This window comes from Vigna unguiculata, unplaced genomic scaffold (assembly GCF_004118075.2).
Source record: "Vigna unguiculata cultivar IT97K-499-35 unplaced genomic scaffold, ASM411807v1 contig_3, whole genome shotgun sequence".
NCBI classification, from domain to species: domain Eukaryota; kingdom Viridiplantae; phylum Streptophyta; class Magnoliopsida; order Fabales; family Fabaceae; genus Vigna; species Vigna unguiculata.
Genome location: NW_021011005.1, coordinates 275,001 through 282,500, shown reverse-complemented (window position 1 = coordinate 282,500; position 7,500 = coordinate 275,001). Strand labels below are relative to the sequence as shown.

The 7,500-nt window shown below is 30.1% G+C and overlaps 3 non-coding genes and 2 pseudogenes across 5 annotated transcripts in view; 3 read left to right on the top strand and 2 right to left on the bottom strand.

The window, feature by feature from the left end:
• LOC114171561 overlaps window positions 1-907 on the bottom strand; it is a 6,201-nt pseudogene extending 5,294 nt beyond the window's left edge. The window contains exon 1 of the transcript XR_003601582.1: window positions 1-907. This exon is cut by the window's left edge and continues 2,346 nt beyond it. The product of XR_003601582.1 is annotated as a DNA-directed RNA polymerase subunit beta-like (transcript).
• A 953-nt stretch (window positions 908-1,860) lies between these two features.
• TRNAC-GCA lies at window positions 1,861-1,931 on the top strand. Its single transcript has one exon. It is a non-coding gene; the product is annotated as a tRNA-Cys (tRNA).
• Window positions 1,932-4,078: 2,147 nt separating this feature from the next.
• TRNAD-GUC lies at window positions 4,079-4,152 on the bottom strand. The gene has a single exon. It is a non-coding gene; the product is annotated as a tRNA-Asp (tRNA).
• A 1,480-nt stretch (window positions 4,153-5,632) lies between these two features.
• On the top strand, window positions 5,633-5,704 carry TRNAT-GGU. Its single transcript has one exon. It is a non-coding gene; the product is annotated as a tRNA-Thr (tRNA).
• Window positions 5,705-6,274: 570 nt separating this feature from the next.
• Window positions 6,275-7,500, top strand: part of LOC114171545 — a 3,907-nt pseudogene continuing 2,681 nt past the window's right edge. The window contains exon 1 of the transcript XR_003601581.1: window positions 6,275-7,500. This exon is cut by the window's right edge and continues 2,681 nt beyond it. The product of XR_003601581.1 is annotated as a photosystem II CP43 reaction center protein-like (transcript).

Here is a 7,500-nt window from a genome sequence, read left to right as displayed (position 1 = left end):
CAATATATCTCGCGGTAACAAAAATGTATTGTTCTGGGGTATATCAAGATTAAGCTTTTGGTTGATATTTCGTCGACCAATTTTTCCTAATTCACATCTTTGTTGAAAAAATTTTTTTTGTAATTCTTTCCATAAAGATTCAGAAAATACCGGATCTCCGCCAACACAAGCAAATTGTCGATAAAACTCCAAAATGGCATTTTCTTTTGACCCAATTTTTTTTTTATCCTTATCATTTAGGAAAGACACGAAAATTTCAGGATAACAAACATTTTCTAGAATTTCGCTTAAATTCGAACCCATAGCTGATGATAGAACTAGAATAGATATTTTCTGTTTCCTACTCACACGAGCCCATATCCTTGCTTTTTTATCAATCTCTAATTCTAATCTACCCCCCCAGTCTGATATTATAGTGCCAGTATAGACCGGAATTCCGTTAGGGTCCAATTCTGAACGGTAATAGATACCAGGACTTTGCAATATTTGATTGATTACTATTCTGTATATTCCATTTACTATAGAAGTTCCCAGAGAATTCATTAGAGGAATATTTCCAACAAAAATAGTTTGTTTTTGTATATCTCTACTACTTTTCCAAATTAATCCCGCGGATATATATAATTCAGCAGAATATGTAAGTGATTCATATACAGCATCTTTTTCGTTTATCAAGGGTTCTAATAATTGATATGTTTCGGCAAATAATTGAAATTCAATTTCTTGATCTGTATCCTCAATTTTTGGAAACTTAAAAAGCCCTTCTGTTAAGCCCCGATCAATGAACCTACAAAACCCTTCAAATTGTATCTGATTCAATCCAGGTAGTGTAGACATTTCTTCATTTTCACTCCCAAGCATTTTCAATTTCCCCGTGAATTTTATCGAAAAATATTCCACGATTTGCTGTCATGCTTCATCAAATCACATGAATCCATTTAGCAATATTGGAATTTCTATTCTTTATACTGAATTACATGAAATCTTACCTAATCCCGTGTATCAAATATTTCTTAGTGTATGAAATACCTATTATGAAAAGAGAAAGAAATATTAGAATTTGATACTCAACTTCGAAGGAATTTGCAACAAAACAAACAGATAGAATCGAAAGTCTAATCTAAAAAAGGATTGGAAATTTCTACGGGCATTTCAATCTTTTTTTTAGGAATCTAAAAAAATGCATTTCATTTCTATCATTATTATGATATTACATATTCAAATTCAATTGGATACAAAAAAAAATCCATTCGAAATTGTCAAGAAAAGATATATTTTGAAGTGAAGTATTTTGGAGAGAATTGGGGAGAATATGATTAGAGTATGTTATGTGTAATGTAATAAGGCTTGTATTTTTGAAACATGCATATATTTAACTGCAGCTATAGATCTGTCTCTAACTTTATTGCAGTCATATTTGTTCAGGATAACAAACACATAACATGTTGTGTGAATTTTTACAAATTTTCTATTGAAAATTGTAAAAAAAGAATAAGCACGATAATTTCTTGAAAATACCGTATAGTATTGGTATTCTATATCTATATAGATATGGATAAGATACTCGATTAGATAATATCTGTGTAACAGATCAAATTGATATTCTAGGGTTTACATATATTGAAAGTTGCTGTTATAATTAGAATGAACAAAGTTAAAAAAAAAAGCAATATTGATTGGTTATGTATCAATTTTTATTTTCTGATCTCATTAAGAAAAAAAAATTTCTATTCAAATATTCAAGAATAATTCATAAAAGAATAGTTAACGGTTGCGATTTGTCTCAAGATTGTTTTTCAATTTTTCAATAGAAAGAAAAGGGGGGAGTATTCTCAAAAACTTCATATCTATATTTTTATTGGCGGCATGGCCGAGTGGTAAGGCGGGGGACTGCAAATCCTTTTTCCCCAGTTCAAATCCGGGTGTCGCCTGATCGATAAGAAACTGTAAATGAAAGATTATATTACGTTTTTTTAGAAAACTTTTTTTCCAACAGAAGCAAGCGAGGGAAAAGGAGTCTTGAGAATTGCGTTTGATTCGAAATTATAAGCATCAGTAGCTTAAAAAATGTTGTAAATATTTTTGTCTCGAATTCAAGGAAAGATTCTAGTAGTGAAAAGGAATCCATAAATTTAGAAATGATAGTTCGTTCACTACACAACTATTGTAGTGTCTGTCTCCTGACTGGGTCTTTTATTAGATTGGATTAAGAATAAGTCGGATAGGAAAGTCCATTTTTAGGTAGAGAAAAGGCAGAAGAAAAACCTTCTATACAGACTAATTTAAAGTTTATGAGTGCTTCCACATTTTATCAATATTATTTATTTAGATCAATTCTATTTAATAGCTTTAATTTAGCTAATTCGCTTTCGTAATATTCAAAAAAAGTATTCTTTAGATTTTCATATTCTATATTCTAATAAAATTAAAAAGTTTTGATTCTAAAATCGAATAGAAAAGAAAAAAAGTTTTTTTAATTATTTTAGAGAACGAATTGGGAGACATTTAAGGGACTATTTCAAATAGAAAGAAGAGTATAAGTATGCAAATGAATCTGTCTTGATTCTTTTTTTATGAAATCCTTAAGGAAATGATAAAAGAGAAATCTTAATATTCCCACCTGGTAGTAACATTCATTGACTTATAACTTCCTATAATTTTTTTATGTTTAATGTTTTATGATTTTACTAAAAATAATCAAAAAAAACTTTTTAGATGTTCTAATAACTAATAAATAGAATGAATTCTTGTTTTTCGTGAATGATGTTAGCCCAGAATCCTTTTTTTGACTCTGTAATAGCAATTCCACTATTATAGTATAGTATTTTTAGCGAATAATACAAAAAAAAGAATAGAATAAAAAATTTGAAAAAATAATGAAATAGTTCCTTCATATTTATAGAGATAGGAGACAAAATTTACATGGATATAGTAAGTATTGCTTGGGCTGCTTTAATGGTAGTTTTTTCATTTTCCCTTTCCCTCGTAGTATGGGGAAGAAGTGGGCTATAGGGATACTAAAAATTGAGTTAAGGGATCCAAGTAACCTTGTTGATTTCTACCTGAATTTTTGAATTTCGAAACTATTGAATGAAAATATTTCATTTAAACTAATACTAATTAATTGAGTTCAAATAGAAAATCTATCTTGATTCTATTATATTTTAGTAGTGTAATGTATTCTATGTATCTTATAGGAATTGAAAATACTCTTTCAATCAAACAAATATTTTCATTATTCCCATATTCCTATTTTGAGAAAAACAAGGGAATCAAAAAGAAGAAGAAATGGATTCCTATTCCAATCAAATTTTTCTTAAAATTTCTATTTCGATGAACTGACGCTTAACCTGGTTATATAGATATATATATATATATGGAAAATGGCGGACCGTGTAATAACCATTCCTGTTTTTTTACCCCCTTTTTTTCCTAAGATACCGGAATTGTTTGTAAAAAGAATCTGAAAAAAAAAATTGGACGCAATTCTCAGATAGTAGAAATCAAATTGATTTCTACTATCTGGATTACGCTGATTGTACGATCATTTTTTTAAATCATTCATAAAAATGAAGAAATCATATTTCAGGGAAATTAGTCACTTTTACTTACCGTTTTTACATAAATTATAAGTAAAAAAGCAGTAGGAACTAGAATAAACAGTGCAGTAGCAATAAATGCGAGAATATTTACTTCCATAATCTTTATTATGTTCTATTTCTCTTAAATTTCTAAAAAAAAAATTCGGGATTTAATCCCATAGAAATGTTCAATCTTTCAACAATGGTATAAATTGGATTTCAATGATATCAAATCGGATCAATATCATGAATCACAAAATCTGAGCTATCAAATCAACTCATGAAATAGTATAACATAGGAAGATCTTTTATCCATACTAAATAAAACAAAAAAACATTTATTCTTGATGAAAGTCCAAAATCCCTTTCCTTCCTTTTTCGGCGAAACAAATGAAAAAGCAGGGGGGGGCCCCAAATAAAATTTTGTTTATCAATTTGATTCCCTACAAATACACAAAAAAGGAATTTCTTTTTTATTTTTTTGGATTTATATCCAACGGGATTGACGGGGCTCGAACCCGCAGCTTCCGCCTTGACAGGGCGGTGCTCTGACCAATTGAACTACAATCCCAGGGAAAGGGGTGTACTGTATAAATATTTTTACGGACCGTTTCTGTCAAACCTTTTCTTTTTCTATTTCGGATTCGAACCTTTTTGTTGTAAATGAAAAAAGCGCATTTTTTTATATATTGATATGTATATCGATATCCACTTTAGTGAGATCGACACAAATTACTCGTAATCCGTTTCTTATTCTTATTCTATTAACAAATCGATTGAAAATTGAATCAATGAAAAAAAAATATTTTTTTTTCAATTTTTCCTTATATTTTCTACTTACAGATCTTGACATGAATACCGATTATTAACAAGATTTTGAATTTGTGGAAAGAAATATGGAATACAGAAAAAAAAGAAATAACCTTAGATATGTTTAATATTTTGATTCTTCCGTATCATAGCACATCAGTCATTTCCAGAGAACTATAAATGGGTTATAGAATTTCATAGTGGATCGGCAAATTCTTGGGCCGAGCTGGATTTGAACCAGCGTAGACATATTGCCAACGAATTTACAGTCCGTCCCCATTAACCGCTCGGGCATCGACCCAGCACAATAGGAAGAATACATTTCAGTTTTTATTGAAAATTTTTGATCAACTTCCTTTCGTAACACCCTACCCCCAGGGGAAGTCGAATCCCCGCTGCCTCCTTGAAAGAGAGATGTCCTGAACCACTAGACGATGGGGGCATACTTGCCCGACCGCCATTATACTACGTTCATAGTATGAACAGTTTTTTGCAATTGTCAATATAATGATATGATTCGATAAAAAAAAATATTTTTCGTTCTTTCATAATTCCATAGAAATTTTTTATTAATCATTTATATTTCTAAATTTTTTTATTCCAGTCATAATAAGAAAAAAAAAGAAGTAATGTTCCAATAAAGAGAAAATTCTTCACAGGAATGATTCGTTTGTTGCAAAGGACGAGAGGTTAAAACTTCATTTCTATCATTTATTACTAATACTAAGATTCGATAGGTAGATTTATATCTAATACTAAGAAAAAAAACTTTGGAAAATAGAATTTTTCAATAAAAAAATAAAAATTTGGTTTAGGGACAGAACATATTGAATCCATTTTATCAATGATTCGATTTTATCAATGTTTCGATGAAATATTTTATTTTGTGAGTACATTTATGTATCAATAAAAAGAATTTAGTGTTATGATTAGAATGACTTCAAGAATCCATTTTGAAATAATATATTTGATATGGATCAAATCCAATCTTAATCAATTCTTTTTTTAACTATATTCTATTCACTAGGTAAATCCAATTTTTTGTTCTTTGATGAGTCATTATACAAATAATAGATATTGATGTACATGTATTCTAATCCCATTTATATCATTTAATTTATATAATTTATATAAATTTATAGAAATAATTTATATAAATTTATAGAATAAGTATACACAGTAACAAATATATGTACTAGTCATGCTAGTTCCTTATTTAGAAATTGAAAGAAAGAAAAAGGGCCCTTTTAACTCAGTGGTAGAGTAACGCCATGGTAAGGCGTAAGTCATCGGTTCAAATCCGATAAGGGGCTTTTTACTTTTTTTTTCAAAAGCAATAGTCTTTCTATTTGAAGGAAGAATAAAAAGATTCTTGATATTTTGAAAAAGTTTCTATTTGTAATAAAAAAGAAAAAGTGTAAAATTCAATAATGGAAAAATAAAAAAAAGTAAGTGGACCTAACCCGTTGAATTATATTTATATCTACTATTCTGATATTCAAATTTGATAAAGATTCAATTCGAACAATTTTTTTTCTTTTTAAGACTTTTTTCGTTTAGACTCCCTAAGAATCTCTGAATATTTCCAATGAAATCTTCTTGTTTCTGAACTAAGAAAAAAGGTTATGCCTTTTCTTTACTCAGAAGGGCCTTAATACGAATTTCAAGTTCCACCAAACAAGTTTTTTTAAAATTAAAATGAAACATATTTTTTTCCATAAATTTCTATTATTTCTATAAGATTAGATAGAATCTTATAGAAATAATAGAAAAATACATTAAATTATGTCTTCACATATCAAATAGTTTCTTTTCATATCGATGTGTACGATATTTTTCCAGCAATTCATATATATGAGACAAAAACTTTCATTTACAGTTTTTTCTTTTTATTATAGTATTTATAAAAAAAATGAAATACTAAAGAAAAAACTGTAAATGAAATAGAAATTTAGAAAACCTATGATCCTACAGTAGTTTCCTAGACAAAATAGAAGTCAATTCACAACCAAACTTCAAGAATAAGTTTCTTTGATGAAAGGAGAGAAATATGTCTGAAGATCCGCTAGGTATAAGAAGTGAAACAGGGGATCATTTGTTTCTTGAACAGTTCTGAAAAAAAAATTTCTATCGGATTTTGGAGTCATAGCAGATTTTATGATTGATGACTTGGAAGATTTTTAAGAATAGATAAGGAATAACCACATCGAGTTCATGGATTTGCCCTAGATATCAATAGACCCATAAATGATTTTTTATTCGAAACCGATTAGAAAACAAGGGAAAGTATACTTATATATTCTATATATATATAGAGAGAGAAATGAATAGAGATAAATGATCAAGGTCCGTCCCATCTCTGAAAATGCTCTATGAGGTGTTGGGAAATGGTTGAAGTAGTTGAATAGGAGGATCGCTATGACTATAGCTCTTGGTAAATTTACCAAAGATGAAAATGATTTATTTGATATTATGGATGACTGGTTGCGGAGGGACCGTTTCGTTTTTGTGGGTTGGTCCGGTCTATTACTCTTTCCTTGCGCCTATTTCGCCTTGGGGGGTTGGTTTACAGGTACGACCTTTGTAACTTCATGGTATACTCACGGCTTGGCAAGTTCTTATTTAGAAGGCTGCAACTTCTTAACCGCTGCAGTTTCCACTCCCGCTAATAGTTTAGCACACTCTTTGTTGTTACTGTGGGGTCCTGAAGCACAGGGAGATTTTACCCGTTGGTGTCAGTTAGGCGGTCTGTGGACTTTTGTTGCTCTCCACGGTGCTTTCGGATTAATAGGTTTCATGTTACGTCAATTTGAACTTGCTCGATCTGTTCAATTGCGACCTTATAATGCAATCGCATTCTCAGGTCCAATTGCTGTTTTTGTTTCTGTATTCCTTATTTATCCACTGGGTCAGTCTGGTTGGTTCTTTGCTCCAAGTTTTGGTGTAGCAGCTATATTTCGATTCATCCTCTTTTTCCAAGGATTTCATAATTGGACATTAAACCCATTTCATATGATGGGAGTTGCTGGTGTATTGGGCGCTGCACTACTATGCGCTATTCATGGTGCAACCGTAGAAAATACTTTATTTGAAGATGGTGATGGCGCAA